Source organism: Peromyscus eremicus, chromosome 8b, assembly GCF_949786415.1.
Source record: "Peromyscus eremicus chromosome 8b, PerEre_H2_v1, whole genome shotgun sequence".
NCBI lineage: Eukaryota > Metazoa > Chordata > Mammalia > Rodentia > Cricetidae > Peromyscus > Peromyscus eremicus.
In genome coordinates, this window is record NC_081424.1 from 60,878,293 (window position 1) to 60,905,254 (window position 26,962).

The window sequence follows — 26,962 nt, forward strand, 5'->3', positions numbered from 1 at the left end:
CTCCTAGAACTCAGCCTGGTGCTTGGCTGTGGATCTCTGCATCTGCTTCCATCAGTTACTGGGTGAAGGTTCTATGATGACAGTTAGGATATTCATCCATCTGATTACTGGAGTAAGCCAGTTCAGGCACCCTCTCCACTATTGCTAGTAGTCTAATCTGAGGTCATCCTTGTGGATTCCTGGGAATTTCCCTAACACCAGGTTTGTCCCTTACCCCATGTCTCCCTCTATCAAGATATCTTTTTCATTGCTCTCCCACTCCATCCCTCCCCCAGCTCTACCATCCCATTCCCTCATATTCTCATCCCCCATACTTTACCCTCTATTGCCTCCCTTACCCCCAGTTTACTCATGGAGATCTCATTTATTTCCCCTTCCCAGGGTGATCCATGCATCACTCTTAGGGTCCTCCTTGTTAGCTAGCTTCTCTGGTTATCCTTTGCTTTATATCTAGTATCCATTTATGAGTGAGTACATACCATGTTTGTCTTTCTGCGTCTGAGTTACCTCACTCAGGATGATATTTTGTAGTTCTATCATTTGCCTGAAAACTTTATGTCATCATGAAATCAGTATGGCAGTTTCTCAAAAAAAAAAAAAAATTGGGAATCAATCTACCTCAAGACCCAATGATACCACTCTTGGGCATATACCCAAGGAATGCTCAATCATACCACAAGGACACATGCTCATCTATGTTCATAGCAGTATTATTCATAATAGCCAGGACCTGGAAACAACCTAGATGCCCCTCAGTTGAAGAATGGATAAAGAAAATATGGTACATATACACAGCGGAGTACTACTCAGCAGTGAAAAACAATGGCATCTTGACTGTGCTATTTCTACCATGGGAAAAAGTCTTAGTACATGTCCTTTCAAAATGATAGCCTTCTGGGGCTTTATCCATGGCAACCTGAAAGTTTAGTGGCCCAGGATACATTGATTGCATCCATCTCAATATTGCCCCTTAGCAGCCAGACTGCTTACTGGGCAAATTTCAAAAAAAAAAAAAAAAAAAAAAGATGAGGGAAATGCAAGTTTATGGAAAAATTGAATTGAATTTTTCTTTAACTAAATGCTTTGCCTGTGGATTTTATGTTTAAGGTAGAAATGCGGGAATAGTTTTTAAAACGCTTTCTTTTCCTCTAACCTACCATTAAGTATTTCAACTATTTCCTATTGAAACATGTGCAATTTTTTTCAAGTCACTAGCACAGCTGGACAACAAAGACTGAGAGTCAGTTCCTGAAAGAGGTGTCTGAAAAGGTGGAGGGAAGTTCCTAGCTCATTGTTTTGCCCTCAGTGTAGAAGGATCTGGTGTGGCTAAGCAGCACAGAGCTTGTCAAGCATGTACAAGATTCCAGGTTTATCCCAAGCATACACATTCATGTGAGTGTACACACATCCCACACACATACTACAAACACATACCACACATGTACACACACATACACACACACCACCACCACCACCACCACCACCACCACATATCCTTACATCTCCTCACACTTACACACAAACACCACACACACACCACCACCACCACCACCACCACCACCACATATCCTTACATCTCCTCACACTTACACACAAACACCACACACACACACACACACACACACACACACACACACACACTACCACCACCACCACCACCACCACCACCACCACCACCACATATCCTTACATCTCCTCACACTTACACACAAACACCACACACACACACCACCACCACCACACCACACCACTAGAAAGACCAGGCTAAGCAGCAGCTTTCCGACTCATTTTCTTTTGGGGAGTTGGAAGGACTGTGTGTTTCACTAGGGATGAAAGGGTCCTGGCTCACCCAGGATATTATTTATCAAGATTAAGGCACACCATATGGACTAGATTAGGGCTCAGTAGGTGGTGCCTGGATGTAAATTACAGATGCCTGAGGAAGAGTGCAATCAAAAACCTCATTTCTCTTATAGTTTATATTCCCTTAATGTATTGAAGGGCTAATGTTAAAGTAATTCTCTCTTTGCTGGAATTCAAATTCTGGGATAGGAAATGGACAAAACAGCAATCCTAGAGTTTGTTAACTTGTGTACAGTGGGCAGGAAAAGCTTCCATGCTGACACAGACGCCGGAGACCCCCGTGCCTCTCAGGCCCTGGGCCTGCACACACCTCTGCAGCACTTTGCCCTTTCTGGTCTATCATTTCTGTGAGTTAGTCTGGGAGCCTAAGCCACATTTGCAAGTCTGCTGAGCCCTGCAGGAGGGGAGTGAGTCAATTTGACTTGAAGACTGAGTGTGGGTTACTCAAGCGGTTGTTTTAGAGGCAGATAAGAAATGCAACGTGGATGAGGGTGGCAGCCTGCATTGCAGCTCCCTTCCATGTCACTCAAACTGCACGTGTGGCAGCACCGCACCTCTACACCACAACTGTCTGGAGTACTGTTGGGATTTCCTACCACCACCCCACCCTATCTTGCCTTTTCCACATGCCTCCTCAGGACCTGACCTGTGCCCTTTCCTAAGGGTCCTGTGCCTTCCCTCTCTTTCTCATGGGTATGAGGTTCAAATCTCTAGCTTGCACAGCTCACTTCCAGCTAGGCATCATAAAGAAGCCAGACACAACCACACCCATACACATACAGTATATAGTAATGTATGCTTTTCTAAGACAAATCCTATTATTTTATCACTTTTTTTAAAAAAAAGTTTAAGCTCTTCTACATGATGTTAATCCAACTCTTTGGTCACCTTGATTAATTGATTTTTCCCTATTAAATAACCCGGAGTTACTGCTTAATTGCCAGAAGTACTGTTGCATGGTTTATAGCATCTACGCATAGACTTCCAGGACGAAGCCAAGAAACAGATGGTCTTAGGGTCTTCCTTAGAGACACAAAATGAAATTAAGACAGTTACAAGAAAAGAAAAAAGTCAGCAAAGAAAGAACAGGTCTAGTTTTATTATGGGTTGAACTTGGATTGCATTGTTCAAATTCTGGTAGAAAGGTCTCCGTGATGCCGTCTCTCTGGTTGTCTCCTTCGTTGTAATGGCTGCTGTGAACATGGTTTCCATAGCAACATCTTGATTCCTCATCCTAACACTTCAGCTCTAAGAATTTCCCTATTGTTTAAGATGAATATTATGAAGTGACCCACAATGTTTAAGGCTATTATTCACTTTTATGTCAACTTCAAAGAATATTTGATCATGGTTTGGGGAGAAAAAAATGTGTATATTTTGGGACTGAATTTTATTTCATTTATAGGCATCTTTATTCTTGGCTGAGCTCACAATCACACTTTTATGTCCATGATTCTCCTTTTTGGAGTATTTTGTCACATAAACTTTAGCCCTCTTATTGCACTCTTCCAAAATTTGTTTCCACTTGACTTTCCAAACCTGCTTTTCAAGCATGTCCACTCCTCATTTTACATTCTTCTAAAGTTGTAGCTCTGTTATTCAAGTCAGGTAATGTTCATTTATGTAAAGACTTATTTGTATAAAACACATTTAATAAAAGGTCTGGAGGAGCAGAAAAGATTGGCCTTGCTCTTCCTTGGATACCCATGTCCTTCCAACCTCCATCATCTTTATAGTTCTATATTCCACACGGTGTCTCTTCTGGATATGTCCCCATTAGACTTCTACTCACCCCATAGGAATCTGGTTTCCTGAACTTCACACAAAGGTCATAGTTGTTTCTTCTGCCATCTGGGGCGGTTTTAGCTTTGATTTTTGGGTCAGTAACATGGTTTTTGTGGTACCTGTGTACATGAGCATGCCATGCTACGAGTATCCCAGTGCTGATGTGTGAAGGGATGGGTTTAGGTCAGTATTATCTGAGTCTGGAACTAACAAAGGAAGGAGCAGGTAATATTTTTGACAGGGTCTCTACGATCAGCATTTCCACTATTTCAAAAACTCCATCCAGGCACCTATGAAATCAAGTAATATTATCTCTTACATTTTTGTATCTTGCCCAATTATATGTCACTGAAGAGAACACAAAGCTCAGGGTTGTTAGGGCATGACTCATCTAGATAAGAAATAAAGTTTCTTCATATTGCCCAATAATAGTTGATACAATTTGCTTCTACATTCACATCTCCCAATGAGCAGCTTAACTGAATATGGTTCATCTTCAAGAATGAAAGCCAATCACTTAATTTCATCAAATATTCACACTCCCAACACATGAGTGTCTGGGACAGAGTGTCTCCTCACTTTAGTGAGAGCTGAGCTGAGTATACACCAAACATTAGGCCTATTCTCCCTCTCTCTCTCTCCTCTCTCTCTCTCTCTCTCTCTCTCTCTCTCTCTCTCTCTCTCTCTCTCTCTCTCTCTCTCTCTCTCTCCATCTCTCTCTCCCTTCTCTTTTGGTGTGGGATTTCTCCTTAGCAGAGCCAATGTGACTCTGCAAGTCTATTAAAACTGTCTGATTTACAACAAATCCTTAGAAAGGCCTATGCTTTCTATAACTATTATTAATATCACTATAATTACTATTTTGCTATAATTTTTAAATAATCTGTGCCTTTGCCTTATCCAGTAGTTTAAAGCCTTCTTCTCATCGAAGGCTGGTTCTGCTCAGTCTATCCATGTTGGCTTCACTGAAAAGGGAAGGAGACTCTGCTGCGGGGTGGCCAGTGGCATCAGTCCAGGGCTTTCTGGGTAGTTGCTGCTGTCTCTGTAAGTCCCTGAACACATGTGCTTGTTTGTGCACTCGGTCCCTGGACTCTGAGTAACCAAGGTTCTAGATTCTTTGACCTAGCTCCCACACTTTCCAGTCTTTAGCCCCATACTGTAAACTTGTATAAAAGTAAATTTTAGGTGGTCATTATATACACACCACAAATACTGTCCATGAACACATACCCCATAAACATTACATGCATACAATCCCTATACACAATACACACGCACCACACATATTACACACTACACACAGGTACCACACAAACTCCACACCAGATGTACACACTACATACACACCACATATACTGTATGCAATACACAAACACCACACACACTGTACACTACACACAAACAGTACATACACTCTCTTCAGGCACACACCTCACACAACACACATAAACACACATGCAATTAAAATATACTCCACATACACCACACCCCCCCTACACATACACTCATGACACTGCTCATATATACCACACATAAAACAGAGACCACAGATGCATCACACACACTCACACACACTCATTCCCACCTCATGCACAGTATTCCATGTGACACTCAGGAACAGTGGTTGCTATGTCAGGGTATATACATCCAATCATGCCATGTGCCTTAAATAAAACTCTGATGCTCCTTGTACTCTCAGAATAATAAAAACCAAATGTCAGATGCACACGTGTTTTCTGGGAGAAAGAAGTGGAGAATTTGGGTCATATTCTGAGCAATTTCTCTGAGGGCTAGCATGTGCCAAACTGGAGTACCTTAAAAGAAAAAAGCTCTGGGCGCTTGCCTCTGCCTAGTGGAGAAGAGTCTGCTCTCAAGGTTCAGATCCATAGGGCCCTGGACAACCCTGGAGGAATTTGGAGAGAGTTAGAGCCTGCTGTGAGTCAGGCTGAGGTCACTGGTGTGGTGAGAAGTGAATGGTGAGTCAACCTGGCTACTGACAGAGCCCAAACCCCGCTTACCATCATGTTTTACGGCCTCATGTGGCTAAGCTGTGGTGGCAGGAACACTGGCAGAGAACTTGGGTGGACACCAGGGGTTTAACTTGGTGAACCCACGCAGATCAGGCGCGCTCCACTCCATCACACTCGCACAGGTCTGTCAGAAACAGGCAATCTAGGCAACACATCCTGAGGAAAGGGATCTGATCCGAGGAGACCACAAATCCAGACTCAGGCACATTCGGCCAGATGTGGTGTCAACACCCTCTCCCACCATTCTCAAATGTGACACCTCGGTGGAGACGAGGAAGCCTATCAGCACTGGGCGATGTGACCTCAGAGTATCTGTCCCCAGAGAGCACAGGACCTTAGTCACTTCTGTGAGTTACAACACACCGCATCACCAGCCAAGACGGAAAAGTCATGGACCTCATTTCTTTGGGCCCCAAATATTGAGTAATAGATTTTAGTATCTAGAATCTGTGTGCCTACTTGGGTCTCTGATTCCACGTTAGGAGACATTAGTATCAAATGTTGTTAAATGCACCCATACTTGAAGTACCTGTCAGCATTTCATGAGTGGTTCACCCTTGGAAGATAGGGAGGTGGTAATTGGAAATAGAGTTACCCACACCCCAGTGGCACTTGTCACCCTTATCAGAACTCCCTCCCCTTTCTCCAGAAGGAAGCCTTTCATCTAAGTGCTGTGGGATAATGCTTTTGTACACTGGTTTAATAAAATGCTGATTGGCCAGTAGCCAGGCAGGAAGTATAGGCAGGATAAGCAGAAAAGGAGAATTCTGGGAAGAGGTAGGCTGAGTGAGGAGACGCCAGCCTGCTGTCCAGGGAGCAGCATGTAATGGCACACAGCTAAAGCCATGGAACATGTGGCAACATATAGATTAACAAAAATGGGCTGAGTTTAAATGTAAGAGCTAGTCAGTGGTAGGCCTGAGCTAAAGGCTGAGCAGTTTTAATTAATATAAGCCTCTTGGGTCTGAGCAGCTGTGGACCAGGCAGGACACAGGAAAACTTTCCGCTACATCTAAGTGCTTTAAACTGTGGGCACAGGTCCTTCCTACGGACTTCTACACTCAGCTCGATGCCTTGGCATTCACCCAAGCTTCATGTGGCTTTCCTGTGAGGCACCTATTTTGAAAAGATACCTTAATTTACTGACCCATACAATAGTTGATTGACATGATTTTTTTTTCTCAGTCTGGGCTATAATAAATCACTATCAACAAACTCACAGGTCTAGTAGGAATGGAGATGTGATCATGTTTTGATGTCTAAGGGAGCAAAGAGCAGAATTGAATTATGCTTCTTAACTCCATCTGCACTGGCAGACTTGTCCACAAGTCCCATGAGAAGAATTTCCATGAATTTTTCTTGTACTTGCCAGAATGGACTCTGTAGGCACCTCTATGGCCTGGGACTATAGGCCTCTTCTCTGTTTTCTATCAGGCTTGAATTCTATCAGGTTCCTGCCAGGCCCAGCCCACCCCAGTTAACATTAGCTTACTTTAGAGCACTTTTGTGTCTGTTTGCTGCAAAGTTCCGGAGCGTCACACTTTAACAGAAGGCATTCTGAGGCAACAGAGCAGCACAGAGCCCAGAGGGGAACACTCACTTAGGGCTTAGCTAGAGCTCTTTTTACAGATCAGGCTGAAGCTGTGACATCACCTGAAGTGTCTGCTTTATTTGTCTTTGTCCCCTGCTTTATCCTCTCACCTCCATCCACTCACATTCTTTAAATAAATTACTTGAGACGGTAAAGACAGATACTTAGAGAAGTCTAACAATGTGGCTATACTCATTTTTATTATTGAGCTGTGGTGGTATTGTGTTCCCCAAAACATTGTGCACTCTAATAAACTTATCTGGGGTCAGAAAACAGAGCGGCCACAATATTAAACATAGAGGATAGGCAGTGGTAGCACACGCCTTTAATCCTAGCATTCCAGAGGCAGAGATCCATCTGGATCTCTGTGTGTTCAAGGAAACAGCCAAGCATGGTGACTCATGCCTTTAATCCCAGAAACTGAGCCTTTAATCCCAGGGAGAGATGGCAGGAGGCAGAAAGGTATATAAGGCATGAAGACCAGAAACTACAAGCTTTTAGCTGCTTAAGCTTTCAGGCTTCTAGCAGCAGTTCAGCTGAGATTCATTCTGGATGAGGACTCAGAGGCTTCCAGTCTGAGGAAACAGGATCAGCTGAGGAATTGGCGAGGTGAGGTAGCTGTGGCTTGTTCTGCTTCTCTAATCCTCCAGTATTCACCCCAATAACTGGCCTCAGGTTTAATTTTATTAATAAGTACCTTTAAGATTCCTGCTACATTGAGCTGTGACAGTTTTTGTGAACAGCAGCACCAAATTTGCCACAGTGTGTAGAGTTTCCATCAACTCCACCTCTGAGTTGTGACTCTGTTGTCCATCATGTGAGATGGCACTTCCCTGGCAGGTAGGTGTGTGGTGAGATCATGTTAGAATGCGATCTGGTCCTATTTATATGTGTGTGTATTGAGTATATTTATATTTAAGTAAATGATCTTGACACAGATTCATTTTGAGATAATCCTCTAGGTATTTCTTTATACTTACTATTAAGACTGTATTTCTGCATAAAGAATCATTTACCTATCTTAGATAATTAAAATACTGTTTTGTCTTCTACAGGCTTTATTCTTCATCTTTTAATCGTTCTGCTGCCTGGGGGACCAGCCTCTAGCAGCGCAGAACTCAAAGGGAATTCACAGGGAGTTTCATACTATGACTTTTTTTTTTATCTGAGAGGGTTAGGGAAAAGAAACTCACACACTCTCTTGATGGTTTCCTTCAGACCTTTTCTTTGTTCTTCTTTTGCATCCTCTATTCTTTATTTTCCTGGTGATTTCCTTCTCTCATTCTTGACATTTTCCTTCTAACTCATTTTAACTCTACCTTTATTCTTTTCCTTATAGCTTATATATTCTAGCAAAATCTTTCAGGCAACATAAAAATTACAATGTGGTTACATTCTGTTTTTCAAGTGAATGATTATAATGGAATACAAGTAAAAAAAAACAGCATGTTTTCTATATCCCTTACACGATTAAACACTTTACATATTACAGGTGAAAAACAAATTATTACAAGAACCCACGTACATTCATATTCAAGCAACTTGTTATATATTAACTGTGTGGGCAAGCAAGGTTTTTTTTCTCAGTAAGGTCTTTTACTGGCAGGCTGCATTTAGCAGTTACAAAGAAAGGATCAATCATTTTATGACTTATCTTTAAAAGCAATCTTATAAGGAATCTTAAAGGAATCACAAATTTAAACTTATATATATAAAGAATCAGTCAGCTCTACTTTAAATCTTTAGGGTGCATACACACTCATCAATAGTTTTTTATACAAGGAGATTGAGGGCAGAAATGGGTATAAGGAATTAATCATCACCTTTGGTCATCAACCAATCCTAGCAAGAAAGACACATCAGCTGATAACAATTGGGCTGCTTTGTTCTTGTTCCCTGACCTTAACGAGTTCCTCACTCAACTATGTGCCTTTCTAAAATTTTAGATTGCCTTCTTGGGTTTTTCATCTCAAAACTGTTTAACAAAGCATCTTAGTCTAACTTTAAGTTATTTTCAAAGCTTTGTTTCAGCTATGATGCACTCTGAAACCTGTGAACACATCTCCCAACATTAAGATTAAAAGAATTTAAGCTAGCTGGGCTACTGGGATTCAATTGTTTTTCTTAATCATTAACCTAAGCTATGGTCTATATGGCTCCTCAATAGAAACTCATGTGTTCTAGCTGTGTGACACTTCCTTGTTTTATTAGCACCAAAACTCTATTTAAACTATTATTATTATTATTATTATTATTATTATTAACAACAATCAGACAGTACAGCGTAGGAAGAAATCATCTTCATAATAATCCACAGGTAAAAACATCCAGTAGAATGGGATGTTTCCATGAGTTAAACACACTACATAACAGGCAGTGGGGATCTCCCCACATCCATCCACACTATGCCAGATACCAGAGAAAGATGGCAGCTGCAGACATGTAAAGGCACAGCAGAAGCAACAGACATTCTGGAGTCTGAGGTCTCAGGGCCTTGTCTATCTGAGATTCACACATCAGGGATTTTCCTCCTGGTGGGCTGACACCTTGAACTTCAATTGCCACCCGCCACTCCTCTGACATGGCTGCTGGCATAATTGTACATATATGGTACACCTGGGATTGTTTTTAGGCTACAGTTTGGAGGACAAAGGTTTACACCTTTCCATTGTATAGACACATGACCAGAGTTTTACTGTTTCTATTAGCTCATGTTCAGATCCACCTGCCTCTGCTTCTGTACCTCACCATTTATTTGTCTGCCTTTGTGTTGACACCACCTAGGCTATAGCTACATCTGTACACAGCTCTCGGTGTTCACTAACAAGATTTATTGTTCCTCTGATTGTCCACGATCATGATAGCCAGAACTTGACCTCTGGACTTCCACCTACAGCTTACAATTACTTTAATCTACTTGAACAGAGAAAGAAAAACATTGTATTATTGATGATCATTGTGTTAAATCTCTAGTTTAATCCATGAACATCGTATAGCCTCCATGCTTTGCTTTTTTGTCTCTCTGATATCATGTATATGCTACTTTTTCATTTTATGTTTTTTATTAATTTTTTTACTTTAATTACACTTTTTAATTTCATTTTTAAGGCTTTATTTATTTATTATGTATACAATGTTCTGCTTGCACGTATGCCTGCACACCAGAAGAGGGCACCAGGTCTCATGTTGTGAGCCACCATGTGGTTGCTGGGAATTGAACTCAGGACCTCTGGAAGAGCAGCTAGTGTTCTTAATCTCTGAGTCATCTCTCCAGCCCAACTATACTTTTTAAAAATGTCCTTTATTTTTTAAGATTAGAATATAATTCCATCATTTCTTCCTTTGCCTTCCTTCCACTAAACCCTCCCATATATACCCTACTTGCTTCCTTTTGAATTTATGGCATCTTTTTAATTAATTGTTGTTACATAATATACATGTTATATACATGCATATGACATGTGTATATGTACACACACACATGCACACACACACACACACACACACACACACACATATATATATATATATATATATATACATACATACATACTTTTCAGTCTGTATAAAGTCACTTGTATGTATGTTTTCAGGAATGACCATTGGGTATTGGAAAACCAACTATTGTGCTTTTCCCTGGGAAAGACTATTTCTCCCACTCAGCATTCCTTAGCTTCCTGTAATCTTTTGTGTAGGATTGACTCCCCCTCCCTCATCCACATTAAACTGTCTATTGTTGTTTGTGGTGATATTTTGTTTGTGATCTAACAAATAAAGCTTGCCTGAAGATTAGAATGCAGAGCTAAGCCATGAGTTAGCCACAGAGGCCAGGCAGTGGTGGCATATACCTTTAATCCCAGCACTCAGGAGGCAGAGGTAAATGGATCTCTGGTCACCTTGGGCTATACAAGATTGATCCAGTCTAAAAGAGAACCAGAGCCAGGCAGTGGTGGCACACAACTTTGATCCCAGCACTAGGGAGGTAGACACAGGAAGTGATATGGCTGGGCAGAGAGAGGACTATAAGTCAGGAGGAGACAGGAGCTCAGCCCCCTTTGGTCTGAGAAGTTGTAGAGGTAAGAACTCTCTAGTGGTTGCTGCTCTGCGTCTCTGATCTTTCAGCTTTCACCCTGATAGCTGACTCCAGGTTTTTATTATTAAGACCAATTAGAATTCCTGCTACAGCTGTTCTTGTTCAGCTCATGTTTAGGTAGTTATGTTGGTAAGATGTTGGTAAGAGGTGTAGCCTCTGAGCTTCCTAGAAGACAGTCTCACAGCAATTCCAAGCTCTTAGTCTTGGTTTTATTTGTGTAATTTGTGACATGTGTGGTGGTTTGAAAAAAAAATGCCCCCCAAAGGTATACCTTTGTTGGAGTACATGTGGTCTTGTTGGAGGAAGTATGTCACTATGGAAATAGGCTTTGAAGTCTCATATATGCTCAAGCCATGCCCAATGAGACAGACCACTTCCTGTTACCTGTGAGTCAAGATGTAAGAACTCTCAGCTCTTTCTCTACCACCAAGTCTGCCTGCAGGTTGCCTTGCTTCCTGCCAGGATGATAATGGACTAAACCTCTGAACTGTAAGCTAACCCCAGCTAAATGTTTTTCCTTTATAAGAGTTGCAATGGTCATGGTGTCTCCTCACAGCAACAGAAACCCCAACTAAGACAAAAGTTGGTACTGAGAGTGGGGTATAGCTATGATAGGCCTGAACATGTATTTGTTTGGAATAATAAGGACCTTGGGACTGTGGATTAAAAAAGCAGTTGAATGCTTTAAGTTCTGTTTAATGGGCCATCCTAGTAGGAACATGGAACACAGTGGTGCTGAGTGTGATTTGAACTGTGGGTGCCTAGATCAAAGTGTCTCGGAAGAGAAGAATATTAGTATGTGACCTCGAGATCATTCTTGTGATATTTTGCTTAAGAATGTGGCTGCTTTTTGTCCTTGTCTGAAAAGTTTGCCTGAGGCTAAAGTGAAGAGTTTTTGATTAATTCTGTTGGCTGAGGAAATCTCAAAACAGCTTAGTATTGACTCTGTTGTGTGGTTATTATTGGTCACACTTATACAGATTTATAATGAAAAGGAGCAAGAAAATGTAAATTTTGAGGAGAAAAGGAGCACCAGAAACTGGAATGGAGCTAAGTCTTGTGTTTAAGGAGATAAACAAATTAAGTAATGAAATAAAGGGAGTGGTGACCTCAGGGCAACATCCTACACAGCTAAGTTTCCAACTTGTGAAAAGGAATTAAAGAAAAGTTTAGAGCCTGGTGTGGTGATGCAAGCCTTTAATCCCAGCACCCTAGAGGCAGAGGTTTACAGATCTCTGAATTTGAGGCTAGCCTGGTCTACAGAAGAAATACCTTGTCACATGGGAGAGGCTTGGCTCTTCACCCCTACACTGCATACCAGAAGCTGCAAGGTGGCTAATTGAAGAGGGTGTGCATTTTTTGAAGAAGCATGCTGATGTGAGGTTCACTGCTATGCTGAGCACTCTGGGGCAGGAAACTCCAGGTGGGCTCTAGGCATCTCAGTCCCACAGTTTCAAGGATCTGAATTCTGCTGACCACTGCTCCACCTCTATTGGTAACCCTCACTCCATAAGGAAGCTTGATTGCTGGCATTGAGCTGTGGCCTCCTGAGGTCCCAAACAAATGACACAGTCCAGGTGAGCCTAATGCCTGATTCACAGAAACTGGGTATTGTTTCAAGTCATCCATAAAATGTAGTTATTTGCTGTATAACACTAGGAAATTAATGCAATCCAAAAGTACCCATGCACCTATTCATCAAAAGAAACATTACTGTTTATTCCACTGAAGAAGGTCAACGGAAAAAGAACCCAGTGTCAGTAAATGGGAAAAAGAATAAAGTGTGACACATTCATGCAACATAACAGTACAACCCAATGAAAATGAACCAAGTGCTAGTAAACTGTGCATACAATAAATATGTATCCAAAAAAAAAAAAAACAAACAACCCAACTCCGTCCACAACAAGAAACAGAGAAGAGAAGGCTAAGGACTCATTATGCTCCAGTCACCTCTCTGAAGACAGAAGAGGACATACCAAGAAACCATAGTCCATCAAACAAAGAGACCAGCGCTTTGAGGTGTTGTCAGGGGTATCCAAGAGACCATCAAAACAGTACAGGGTACTGCCTTTGCTCTCGGTTGCCCACTAGAACTTGATGGTGAGACCCTATTGCTGAAAACACTACCGACTTTGGTCAAAGGACAGGGAGAAGTCAAGCTGGTACTAAACCAGAAGTGTCCTCCTGATGGGTAGCTTTCATAGAGCCAGAGTGCTATGCAGGCTGCTAAGAGAAAAGAGTCATCAGCTGTCTTCCCTAGCTGTGAAACCTGTGAACCACAACAAGGACTTGCCCAGCAAGGGACGCCCACTGGTGCAAGAGTGGCACAAACGACTGGAAGGTAACCACCAGTTGTCTCATTGGGCTTAAGAGCCACTCAATAGGAAAGAACTCCTTCCTGGACAAGAACCCAGAACCAGGGAAGTCATAAACCCGAAGGGAGAACCTACTACTGCTGAACTGATACAGTACCCAACTGCCTAAAGACATCCTTTCACCTGTAGATTAGTAATAGCTCTCATCATAGAAACCCCTTTGTTGTATGATCCTTTGTTTGTGTTCTGACAAATAAAGCTTGCCTGGAGATCAGAGAAGCAGAGCAGCAGCCACTAGAAACTTCTTTTTGTTATTGTTATATTTAATTATATTTATTTTTGAGAAATTCATATAATGCATTTTGATCATAATCGCAACCTCTCCTCCAGCCCTTTCAAGACCCACCCTCTTTATATACTCACCTAATATTTTGTCCCAATTATTTTTTAAACCCAAGTCCAATTTGTGCTCTCAGGTATTTCACTAGAAACTTCTTACCTCTACAATCTTCAGACAGAATGCATGGTGAGATCCTGTCTCCACCTGCCTTATTTATATTCCTGTCTCCACCTCCTGATTGTGCTGGAATTAAAGGCATGAGCCACCACCACCTGGCCTGTATGGTTAACTAGTGGCTAGCTCTGCCCTCTGATCTCCAGGCAAGCTTTGTCAGAACACAAAACATCACACAACACCCCTTGTTCCTCTAAAAACTAGAGTGATTAACAGAAATACATAAATGAGCAAAGTGCAGAGAATGAGAGACCGTGGAGGGGTCATTCCTAAACTGGATATCTATATCATGCCCTACCCCAATCTCAAGGCTCAGGTAATGCCCCAGAAGATGGAGAAGAAAGCGTCAGAGGTTATGGAGGACTGACTGGAGTAAAACAGTGTCTCCCAGACATAACAGGCAGTTTGAGCTCTAAACACTGTGTCTGCTACACAGGACCTGCACAAGCTCAGTGTGGTCAGTATTCCAAATGGGTGTCTAGGGGCTCACAAGGCCTTTGTGGAGGACTACATCGATGACTACTGGGGGAAAGAAAGCCAGTACCCCTAGCAGGGGTCAGATAGTAGGCTTACCATGGTTGCTGTACTGGAGTGCGGCATTGGTGGTATAGTGGTGAGCATAGCTGCCTTCCAAGCAGTTGACCTGGGTTTGATTCCCAGCCAACGCAGGGTGCCCACATTTTGCCAATGTCCAGGGCTGAGGGTGGCCCTGTCTGGTGTCTCTCAGCTTGTCCTGAGACTGTGTGACCGACCAATCATGCTATACTGGACAACCATATACACATGTGCATGCAGACAGTACCAGTTGGTCTCGACAGGCTACATAGATAGATAGATGATAGATAGATAGATAGATAGATAGATAGATAGATAGATAGATAGATATAATAAGGACAAGAAGTTAGAAGGGAAATGTGGGGGAGGAGACCTAGGAGAAATTGGAGGTGGTAAGTAAAGGGGGATTTGATCAAAATACAATTATTCCTGTATGAAGGTAAAATAAATCTTAATTTAATTTTTTTTAAAAAGCAAAAAGGAGTTGTATTGTTTTTCACTATTATGACTGTATTTATATAATATTACAATAGTTTTATACTTTAATTCAGTACTAGTTGTTAATTCAATATTATAAATGAAATCTTAGAGCTATATCAAATTTTAAGTATCCAGGACACACCAGAGACAAAGAATTAGTGGACAATTTTCATGATAATTTTTTAAAATTTTAATGAGAGTCTATATAAACTATATTTTCTATCATTTTTTTCATAGCTCCGTGACATTTTTTTTAATTAAAATGTAATTACATCACTTCCCTGTGGAATATTCCTTTACACTGTGTGAATAGATGTTGCCGTGGCTGGTTTAATAAAGAGGCAGGACTGGCCAATAACTAGACAGGATAAGGTTAGGGAGAGAGCCAAACAGAGAATGCTGGGAAGAAGAACAGAGTCAGAGAAGTAGTGAGCAGATGCAGACAGAAGCCAGATGGGCATGCCATACTGAGAAAAAGTACCAAGCCATGTGGCAAAGCATAGATAAGAAATATGGGTTAATTTAAATGTAAGAGTTAGCTAGTAACAAGCCTGAGCTATTGGCCGAGCATTTATAACTGATATTAAGCCTCTGTATGGTTAATTGGGAGCAGCTTGTGGGACAAAAACTTCTGCCTACATTCTCTTTCCTCAATCCAGTCCCTCCCATATACCATCCTCACTTGTTTTCTCTCTCTCTCTCTCAAAATCATGACCTCATTTTCTCTTTTTTCTATGTGTCTTTTACATCTTATATCTTGATCCCATTCATTTTTCTGTCCCTTCATATCTGCCCTCCACCCCTGCACCCCCCAAATAAAACAAAATTTAAGGAAAAAATAAAATGAAATAAAGGGAAGAATTAAACATCTTGTCATGGAAGCTGCAATGTGGCACAGTGAGTCATGCCTTAAACCCCTTTGTCCATATTGCAAAAGTCATTGGTCTGGTCCAAGGCCTCTGGTTTCTACTACACTATGCATGTGGGGCCCTCACTAGGACTCTTCCTAGATATCTTGTTGTTGCCCTGTGTTGTGGAGATCCTGCAGCTTTGGGCATGCGGGTCAGATCCCTTCATGCACCCCAACAGATCATAGATGGGTTGGATGTTGCGGTGGGTCAAGTCTTAACCCTGGGTTTGGCCCTGGGCAGTTGTAGGATTGGTCCTCCAGATGTGAAATGAGGACAGTTCTCCCATGCTCACAATTGTAGGGCTGGCTCACCCATACCTGTATTAACAGAAATGACTCTGTTGTACTGCCCTGGCCAGGTGCAGGGCCTGCTCTCCTAAGTGTTGCAGCTGGTAGGGGTCAGGAACAGCTCTCCTGCTCTTATGACCACAGGGTCAGCTCTCCCACCTGCCCTAGGCATTGGTGGACCGGGGTGGGGGGGGCAGTTCTCTCCCACCCATGCAGCCACAAGACAGGTGGGTAATGGGGACAGCTAAAGAGCTGTATTGTATATAAACAAGATTGCTTCCCATCAGGAATCTGTAAGTGTTCTTGTGAATAACTGTGGTATTTCTCTCTCAAGTCCAGAGGAGTCTTCCAGTTCCAGAGAAACAGATGAGGAAGAATCCAGGATGTAAAGAGAAAGGCTAGAGTTTGAAATAGTTTTCTCAAGCTCTGTGTAGAGTACCAGGAAACAAAGCTCTGACTGGACTGAAGGTATAGATGAGCTGTGGTACCTATATGTCCTCACCCCCCCCCATTGTTTTAGTACATGTTTCAAAGTACCTTGGCTTTGTACATAGGGATTAATAAAAATAACTAACATTTATTTGTATTTAAATGTGCGTGTGTTTGCAAAGTAATTTAAAATAACCAAAATGTCCAGGATAAAATCTTGGACTGGTGGTGGAATCACTTTCCAAAATAAACTTAGAGCCTGAGCATGTCTGTTGAAGAAGCTTGCATTTCCTATAAAGTCATACCGGCAAAGGGTGGTGTTCCCACATCAGCTTCCTTGGCAGCTCTGGGTGGCCTGTAGCTCAGAGATGCAGACTTGGGTCTGGCTCTTGTGTCCTAGATAATGGCCTAGTCCTGCGAAGCTACAGCTGAGCAGACAGAGCAGCCCAGGAGTGGGGTCAAGCAGAGTTCTCCCAACCCATACCAGGAATTTTGACCATTACCCTGGACCTTAATAGATGTATTATGGCTTATAAAAGTATTTGGGCATCAGCCAAAACATCCCAGCTGTCTCTCTTCCTTAATTCTGCAGCTTTGCCCTAAATAACGGCTGTATTGCAAGCTCAGAAAACTGTGTGACCTGTCCCACACCGATGGACTGGGAGCTCAGCAACTGCTGAACAGATGTACAGGAGAAAGGCTCTCTGCGTGCCAGACCACTGATCTCCCCAGTCTTGGTCACCTGAGGGAATTTACTTAACTTCTGAAGGTTTCTTTTTCATATGTATAACTCGACCTCCAAGAACAGTTAGAGGGTGGTATAAATACCTGCAATACTCAGGGAAACAGGGAAGTCATTTGTAGAAAATACATTTTTTTACTAAGGGAATAAAATAAAGTGAATTTTTAAAGAAAGAATACAAATATCCATGAGATGAGTCCTATAGACCACACACCGTACTGTTGAGTACAGTCTGTGGAAGCAAACTCTTCAGAGGCCAGTGTGCTGGTGTCCTCCCTGTGGCTAGCTACCATGTGTACCTCCATTAAATAGCTACACACTGCTTTCCTAATGAATAAACAGTTACAAGCAAGGATTTCCTCTCAGGTACCCACTGGCTTTGCCTACTCCTATGACTTTGGCCCCTTGGAGAAGCCATAAATAAACTGTGTGGATGTATCATTCCATCTTTGGGGAAAGTTGGCCTCGGTATAGTCAGGAAAAACAAAACATATTGGGCAACTTTAGAGTAAGCCAAGGGCTACCCTATGCTCCGGATATTCAGGGATGAGTCGAGGTAATTACTTCCACCCCACTTGGATTACAGACTTGGAAACCAGGCAAGGAAATTTCTATATAAATCACTGTAGAAGATCAGAGCATTTCCACAGATTAGGGAAGATTCACTATTTATGGCTAATCATATCTATGGCTAAGCTAGGAGTAATTAAATAGTCAAGGTAGTTAAATCGTCACTGAGAACTATCATGCACATCTTCTGGAAAGTCTTTGTTTTCAGAGAACTATCATGTACACCTTCTGGGAAGTCTTTGTTTTCAAAGAACTTCCTATTCAATTGATCCAACTGTGTCAGTGCCTCATGAACAACCAGAGAGTAGGCTAACTACTAAAATATCTGCTGTAGGCTTCACTTACTTAACCACTCAGAAAATTAAGATGGCATTTCCCTGAGGCTGGGGCAGTGACTGCTGTTTTGGGGGACCATGGAAACACATCTTGGTTTTGTTTTTAGCATGTGGCCAACATCCCAGTTGAGGAGAGATGAGCTGCAGATTCACTCTTCAGCTGTGACATGTTAACACGGGGTGAGGGTTGTGCTAAAGTCACACCACACATGGCCTGCTTATGCCCCTTTCACTGGTGACATTGGCAGACACAAAGAAAGCCTTCGCAGCTCCCAAGGAAGACATTGCTTACACAACAGCTGAGGGCCGTGGCTGAGCTGAACATAGTCTTTCATTTTCAGTAGAAACTAGACTGAGCATCAGAAAAAAGGAAGTAAATGGTCCATTTTCTGAGCAGTCATAGTCCCTCCCTGTCAGCAGGATGCTGTGTTTGTGTCCCTGCTGTGATTGACATGAGTGGTGCATGCTGGGAGCTGGTGTGGGAGGAACATGGAACCAGACTAGTAGAGACGGCCAGTGCCACAGGTTCACTCTAGACCAAGAGAAACCTAGGCAGGTGCTGGAGGGTGACTTGAAGAGTAGTTGGATGGCAGGTTGAGGGGTTTCTCATTGATTCTATAAGCAAGATGTGTAGGAATTTGCCAAGACACAGGTGAGGAGAATATCTGAGAGTCAGGCATGCAGAAACACAGTGAAGGCTGAAGGGCTGAGGGACCCTTGTGTGGGGCTGTGGGTGACAGAAGAGAACAGGAAGAGAAGGGACGGGAAAGGGTCCAGTGGCCAGGCTATTCTAACTCAGCCCTAGAGATGAGTTTAGGGAAGCTGGGCAGCAGAGAGATGCGTGCTGGTCCTATGCTTGCTTGCTTTTTTTTTTTTTATTCCAGCTAGGATCTCAGCCCATGGAATGGGGCCTCCCCTAAATGCCCAGAAGTTTGTCTCCTAGGTGACTCTAGAACAGTGGTTCTCAACCTTCCTATTGTTGCGACCTTTTAATGCAGTTCCTTATGCTGTGGTGATCCCCAACCATAAAATTATTTTTGTTGCTACTTTGTAATTGTAATTTTGCTACTGTTATGAATCGCAATGTAAAACCCTGTATTTGAGTCCCCAAGGGGTCACGACCCACAGATTGAGAGCCATTGCTTTGGATCCTTGTGTAGACATAAAGTTGATAACATTAATCATCACAGTTTATATGCAAATTAAAGGCTGATTCCCTTCTAAAAAGTGCTTTTCTTTCCTTTCTTGGCCTTCTTGCCACTCCCTAAAACACCTGAGGGTGAATCAGAATATATTGATATGTGTACAAAATATACTATCTGGATTCTTTGTAAATATCTGTTGTATTATATAAGATCAGATACCAGTAAATCATGTATTAATATTTAGGCATTTGTGCTTTATTAAAAATATATCCAACAAAACATAAATTAAAAAATTTGGGAAACTTTGTTTCTACAACATTCTTTCAATTTTTTTTTTCTGTTGTGCACCTAAGCTTGTGGGATTTAAAAAGGACCCACAGGAACTGGAGAGACGGTTAGTCACTGTCATTCAGAGAACCTGGGTTTACTTCCCGGAGGATCTGATGACCTCATCCGGCCTGCAGAGGCAGCTGCACTCAAGTGCACATATCCACATGCGGACGCACACACGTACACACAATTATAAACAAATAATTCTTCCAAAGATAAAACCTGTGTATAATCCATTTCCTTAAATGAAATTATCTGGTGTGCTTGCAACCCGTTTTGTATGATTGCAAGGAGAATCAGCCTGCCTCAGGGACGAACCCCCTTATTTGTCCAATGCAAAGGGGTCAACCTTGAAACCATATATAAAAAAACGACAAAAAATATACTCAGCAGGTTGCATATTTATATGTATACCTGTATATATTTTATATATGTGTATCACCTATACACACAGATGTATAGAAATGTAACAATAATGAAAAGTGAGGTTATTAACTTGAAAGAGGGAACATAAGAGGGATTCAAGGGAAGACAGCTGGGGGATGATGGAGGGATGAAGGGGGATGGTGATGTAATTCTATTTCGATTAAAAATCTATTTAAAAAATGTCATTTTTAATACCTGGAGGGGCTATCGCAGAACAGTAATTCAGACAGCTGTGTCTGTGTCTGCCGTTGCTGGCTGTGGGACTTGGAGAGGACACACAAGAGGAGCAGACAGAGGAGCCCCTCTCCTCCATGTTGGCCTCCAGGCTAGACCGGCACCCTTGCTCTCCCACCTCGAAGCCTCATTCTCAGAACAGAACCTTGGAGTGATTGCTCCTGGTTCTGCTGCAGGTGTCCATGCTGAGTGAGGACCGAGAGCTGCTGGGCGGAACCTCGGGGTTCTGTCTCTCAAAGGCAGTCAGATCTGTGCTACCTTTATTGTTTGACTCTTAAAGGTCTCCGGCTCCCGGGATTCTGGACTGTCCCCAGTACCTTTTGATCTTGACAGCGGAATGATTATTTATCTCATTTAGGTTTTTTGGTTTGTGGGACATTATCAAATATGACCCATGACAACTAAAGGACTCTCTCCCAAACAAGCCACTAGCATCCTGTTTTCTTCAAACATGCAGCCAGCATGTCCACGTCCTCTTGCTCTACTCTGGGTCTGCTGTCTCAGGGTCTCATGTGACTCTGCAGCAGGCCGATTGCCTCTCAATTCCAGCCTCATCTCTCTCACTACTGCTTTCCTGGACCCTGGATAGTAAGGTAGCTCTTGTGTTGAGAAACTGAACTTATGTTTATATTAGAAGCTAACACTAGGTTATTTTGTGAGAACCCTAATCTCTCCAAATACAGTAAATTTGAACTGTTAAAGTTTGCTCTGTATTAATGTTTCATATGTTCCAGGTGCATGTGGTCTCTGCTCTTCAGAGACACAACGTACATGGTCAACAGACTAACCACCATTTTGGTTTCAGGTGTTCGTCACATTGGAAGAGAAAGCTCTTGGCTATTTCATCTGGCAGTTAAAACTCCGATAAGAACTAAGACACAATCTAGCTGAATCTAACTAACTTCAAACAGGTGCCAAGGCCACACCACATGTCAGAAGATGGGTGGCTTGGGAATCTGAAAGAAGTATTGATAGTTGCTATCCCTCTGAAAGCACCCACGCTCCGACTCCGCAATGCCAGCCGTGTTAGCTTTTCCACTAAGAATCATCCCAGGAAGAACTGGATGACTTTTGCAGCCATTAGAAATGGCGAGAGGAAACAGTAGTATTTCCAGAGGCAGGAAAGAGGCGTCTGTGTTTATATCAGTTTATTAGCTGATGACCACTTCTGCTCTGGCACAGTCCAGCACAGGGCACATGTTGTTAAGCACGTCTCTGTTAAAGATCAGGTGACCATACTGGCAACAAGGAAGATACTCTAAGAGTCAGTGTCCTTCCCTTTCAGCATCAGACTACTGAAACAATGGTCCTCAAGAAACTGACATTTTCCTGGACTCCTATGTGGGGCAAAGAAAAGACTGAAGCCTGGTACCAGGTGGAGGGAAAGGGGCCTCATGGCACCTGAGAACTTGTCAGATCACCTTGAATGAGAAACTGCAGCTAAGACAATCATGATGAGTGGGACAGATCATGCTTTCACCAGAACTGCTTAGGTATACATCTCTCTGTCCTTTTTAAACTTCATATCAAGACCTCAAAAATGAAATGGACTTATACAGGAACTATGCCCCTCTTCCTAATATACCCACATCGAATAAGACTTCTTTTTCTCAGCTTTTCACTATTATTTCTTTAACTGACCTATTGAAGATGCCTCCTGGGCCTGACTCATTAGGGTTGCCAGGCTCTGACCCTAACAGCTCTAGGAACAACTCTTACATGGGGTTGCTGTGTAAACATACGCATTATCAGCATTACATGCCAACCTCATCTCACGCCTATATCACTTTACAAAAGGAACAGACTCTACCCTGCCAGTCATGAATTCTCATTTGGAACAAGAAATCTATTTGACTTCCTCTTTCTCAGCAGGCTATAAGGGTGGGAAGGTCGTGAACCAGTCAGCCCCAGCACACTATCCCACATGGTGTTGATGTGATCTCTCACATCCATGCAGAAGACTTGAGGGGGAGTGGTGCACACCAAGACTCACACAGCACTTAGTTTTCCAGCATTTGCAGAGATGTCTGGCCATCTCAGACATCTCTACAAATGCTAGAAGCACTTCCAATGTTTGGAAACATGTGTATCTGCCGTAACCAGTTTCCAGCTTGGTGAGCTCTGCAATAAAATCTGGACATAGACACCTTACAAAGACAACCTATCTAGGAAGTTACTAATATGTCTAATTCCATACCATTCAGAATTGATCACAGTGCACATGAAGTTGTCAGTTTATCAAACAGTAACATCTACCTAATTCCAGAGTCTGCCCAACATTTCAGGAACACGGTACAAACAGTTTCCCTTCATGCCACACCACACTGAGTTAGCTGATGTGGGAACCTCGGACCTTAAAGAGCTGGGAACAGCATACTTTCAGACAACAGTCACTACCATTGGCTTATGTGCTGAAAACATTTCTCTTTAGATGCACCAAAGAAGTGAGTAGCTCAAGGAGTCTACAAAGAGCGGAAACCGTCTCCTCGAAACTTCTAAGTGATTAATAAATTCATTAAATATTAGAATGTTGACAGGAGGAATCAAATGATGTGGGGGATGGGGAGAAAGTGGGGCAGAAAGCAGCAGCTGTCTCTCATGGAAGACTGGAAGGAAGGGAGGTAGAAAAGCTTCCAGGCCAGCTGGTGCTGCTGCTGCTCTTGAATCCCACTGGAGTCCGCCTTTTCCATGCGCCTGCTCCCACAGCACCTTGGAAAAGTAACATTCCATGAAAAACAAACAAAGGAAAGGAACTTTCTGGGAAATGGGACACACATGGAATGCAAACGATCCTTCCTGTTGTCCCTAATAAAGGAATATGGAGCAAGAATTTCCACCGCAGAGCTGGCGTTCAAGTCCCTTCCAAACCCGAATTCTTCGTGGAGTGGCTGTGTAAACATATGTATCTGCCTGCCACCCTCTCTCTGAGTTCCTAGGGCTGGCTTCCATACAAAACAATGACAGTGTGAGGAACTTTGTTTGAATCTTCTGTAGTTTCCAGGGCCCTGGAGAATTTATTAAAAACACATTTAGAGAGATGGCTATTAATTTTGCTCTTGAAAGAATTGTGAGAAATTTTTGATTTTTGTTTGTAATGGATCATCAAAAAATGAGGATTTGTGTGTGTGTGTGTGTGTGTGTGTGTGTGTGTGGGTGTGTGTGTGTAAGGTTTTGACCTTTATTTAATCTTCCCAACATTGAAGCATTCTGAAAATGTTGCATTACAAATAAGATTTTTTAATGTATCTCATCAGCATAAAATTATTTTCTAGATCATATTTGTCTTACTGCAAAAATAAATTCAAGATATTGCTCATTTTTGCAGTGAAAATACTAAGAGTCATATTACTGTACCCAAAGAGCTGTTTCCCTGGAGCAAAATAACAGGATCCAGGGATAACAAATGCTAGGAGGTGGGCCATTCCATGAGTCTGCTGTGGGCCAGGCTACAGGCATTGCTACATTTCCCTGGGTCCAAGAGGTAAGGTGCATGTCATCCCATGGTTCACATGTGTAGGGGGGCTATCCATCACCCACACATTCCCCCAGAGTGCTCTTGAGTGGGAGCAGCAGGAAATATTAGATAGAAGGATTTAGAGTGTGGAGATAAACAGAAAACATAGGACAGCCTCAAGAGGGCCTGGAACCTATTCCAATGGGCCCTGACTGTCTCTGCCCCAGGGTATTTATAGAGACGTCAAGGGGTGGAGCAAAAGACCTCCCCCCAGCACAGCCAAGTGCAGACCATCTCAGACACCTGCACTCAGGCCTGTGGTCTAATCATCCTCTATGTAGACCTGCTGGGTAAAGCCACGAGGAACCTGAAAATGGGCTCCCACACACATGCACTGAAAACAGGTGACAGAGTGAAGAACAGAAGAAACTGTGAAGGTTTGGCAGTGTTGAGCAAGGTGATATTTAAAAATCAGCCATGGATGTTATAAGAACATTTAGATGATTCCTCTAATTGCACAGCACTCCAGACCTGTTCAAAACCTCTCCACAGAGGCTCCCAGTACTGAGATAAGTACAAATAATTCCAACCAACAGGCCGTGGACGCATTTCTCTCCTTCTGTCTTTCAACAATGAGACTTCCCTGATCCGGACAGCCAGGCACAGACCTTATCTCCTGTTAGAGGTTATTCACTGGGATAAACATTCTTTTCTCTTTATCTTCCAAATATTGGAAATAAGATGCTTCCTCATACATTGAAGAATGAGGTATCCTTTTCCTGACTTCCAAATTCCCCTAGACTCAGCTGACCATCACACTTGACGCCATTCATCACTCCTCTTCTGAGCTTGGTGTCTCTGTTTTATCCAAGGCAGCTTGCAGTGATTGTCAGGACGATTCCTGACAACTGGAAAGATCCCTACACTGGAAAGCCAATAAATGTCTACAACTCAGCAACCGGGAACAGAGTAGCTCAGTTGTTCTCTTGCTCCTAAGTGTTGGTTCTTAAATCAAGGCTGGGCACACAGGAAAGGACAGGGGACAGACAGGATGGAGCCAGTTTGCCCTCTGAGGGAACTATCATATGAGGGTGGTCACAGGGCTCCTGAGAGTCACCTGGAGACTTGTACACAACAGAGGCCTCACCCTTTCCCAGTCTCCTTACTCTGAGGAGGCCTACTACATACAGCCGTTGCTGCAAAATAGAATTCATTATTTTTATTCAATATCTATCTTGATGTATTTCATTTTATAATGAGCATTTAAGATTTTTTTTATAATTTTTTAAGGTTTATTTATTTTATGTATGTAGTGCTCCATCTGCACATACATCTGCATGCCAGAAGAGGGCATCAGATCCCATTATAGATGGCTGTGAGCCCCATATGGTGGCTGGGAATTGAACTCAGGACCTCTGGAAGAGCTGCCAAGGCTCTTAACCTCTGAGCCATCTCTCCAGCCCCCATTTAAGATATTTTTTAATCAAATTGTGCATTAATTATTATTTATATCATCAATAACAGAAGACAATATATATATATTTTTTCCTGGTCATCTTCCCCTTCTACACCCTGTGGCTCCAAGAACTAGGAATAAAAAAAAATCACTCTGCTGAATTCCAAAGTAAAGAAGCTTAGCATGAGGTACAAAGAAATAAAAACAAGCACATGGGTCCAGTTACTGTCCTGATACCCGGGGGTTAGACTTACAAGTCCTGAAATGAAAACAGGTTTTAAATCTTTTCAGAGCTAAGTAAGGATGCAGTGGAATGAGAAAGGAAAGATGAACAGGAAATGAAGCTGGAAAGAGAGTGGTCACAGGGAAGACTGTTGTTCTCTGTAGCCAGGGTTTCATGCTTTACTTTGCATGAGACATTAAGGAAGCTGTAAAGCTGAATGTCAAAACGAGGCTTCTCCTGTGTACAGGGAAGTATGAGAGAAAGGAGTTTGCAGATTCCAGCCCATGCTGAGGAGAATCAGGCTTTCTTTCTGTAGGAACTACTGGAGAAACAGTTGCATGAAGGAGGCTTGATTGTTTTTAGGCCCTGTGTCCTTCACAGCTTCACCCCACCCCTCAGGCCATGGTTCAGGTGCATCTCGAAGTCCATCTTTTCTTTTCTTTGCTCATGTAACTCCCTGGTCCAGGTCAGACTGGCTCTCCCTTGTTTTGCTCCACACGTCTGTCACCTCGCTTTCCACCATAGAAGGGGCTTGTGGGATAAAGTGTTGAGGTCTTGGTGCATTTTAGGTTATTTTTTTCCCAAGCTTCAGTTTCACTTTCTTAAAAAAAAAAAAAAAAAAAAAAGAATCATGAATTCCTACATAACACAGATGCTGAGCAAGTGAGCTAAGACGCTGGAGGACTGTGATCAATGAGAAAGCACCAGGCTGGTCACATGGCCTGTTTCCGCTGCTGCTATTTTTCATGAAGATCCCAAAGGATGGCTTGATTTTGAAATTTATGGGAGCACAGGCAGGAATTCCTCAGGAACACAAGTACACAATTCATCACAGGAAAGGCTGAGCTCCATCATGGTGACAATCGCAGGATTGAAGACTCAGGATGATATTTCTGATAAGATTCCAAAAGAGTTGAAAGTTTAATACTCCCAACATATTTAAAGCCAAAAAAAAAAAAAACCCTCTCCCTTTTATGCCTTCCAAATCCCTTTTCCTCTTAACTTTTCCAAAATGCTGAAGGGAAAAATACAACAAAGAAAATGTGTTTCTACTCACGAAATGTTAAAATAAATATGTAATGATTTCTTGGTCAAAATTTTCCTTTCCAAGATAAAAATAATTTGAAGTCACATATGATAACTATTAATGTGACCATTCCAAACCGTGAGGCGTGGCATTCCTCAGGCAGC

The 26,962-nt window shown here is 42.4% G+C and overlaps 1 long non-coding RNA gene and 1 other non-coding gene across 2 annotated transcripts; one reads left to right on the top strand and one right to left on the bottom strand.

Moving 5' to 3' along the window:
• Nucleotides 1–2,967: 2,967 nt before the first annotated feature.
• Nucleotides 2,968–7,189, bottom strand: LOC131918334 (uncharacterized). Its single transcript, XR_009380954.1, has 3 exons — nt 6,899–7,189; nt 5,667–5,802; nt 2,968–3,848 (listed from the first exon to the last, which is right to left on the bottom strand). It is a non-coding gene; the product is annotated as an uncharacterized LOC131918334 (long non-coding RNA).
• A 7,601-nt stretch (nt 7,190–14,790) lies between these two features.
• Nucleotides 14,791–14,862, top strand: Trnag-ucc (transfer RNA glycine (anticodon UCC)). The gene has a single exon. It is a non-coding gene; the product is annotated as a tRNA-Gly (tRNA).
• The last annotated feature ends 12,100 nt before the right edge of the window (nt 14,863–26,962 follow it).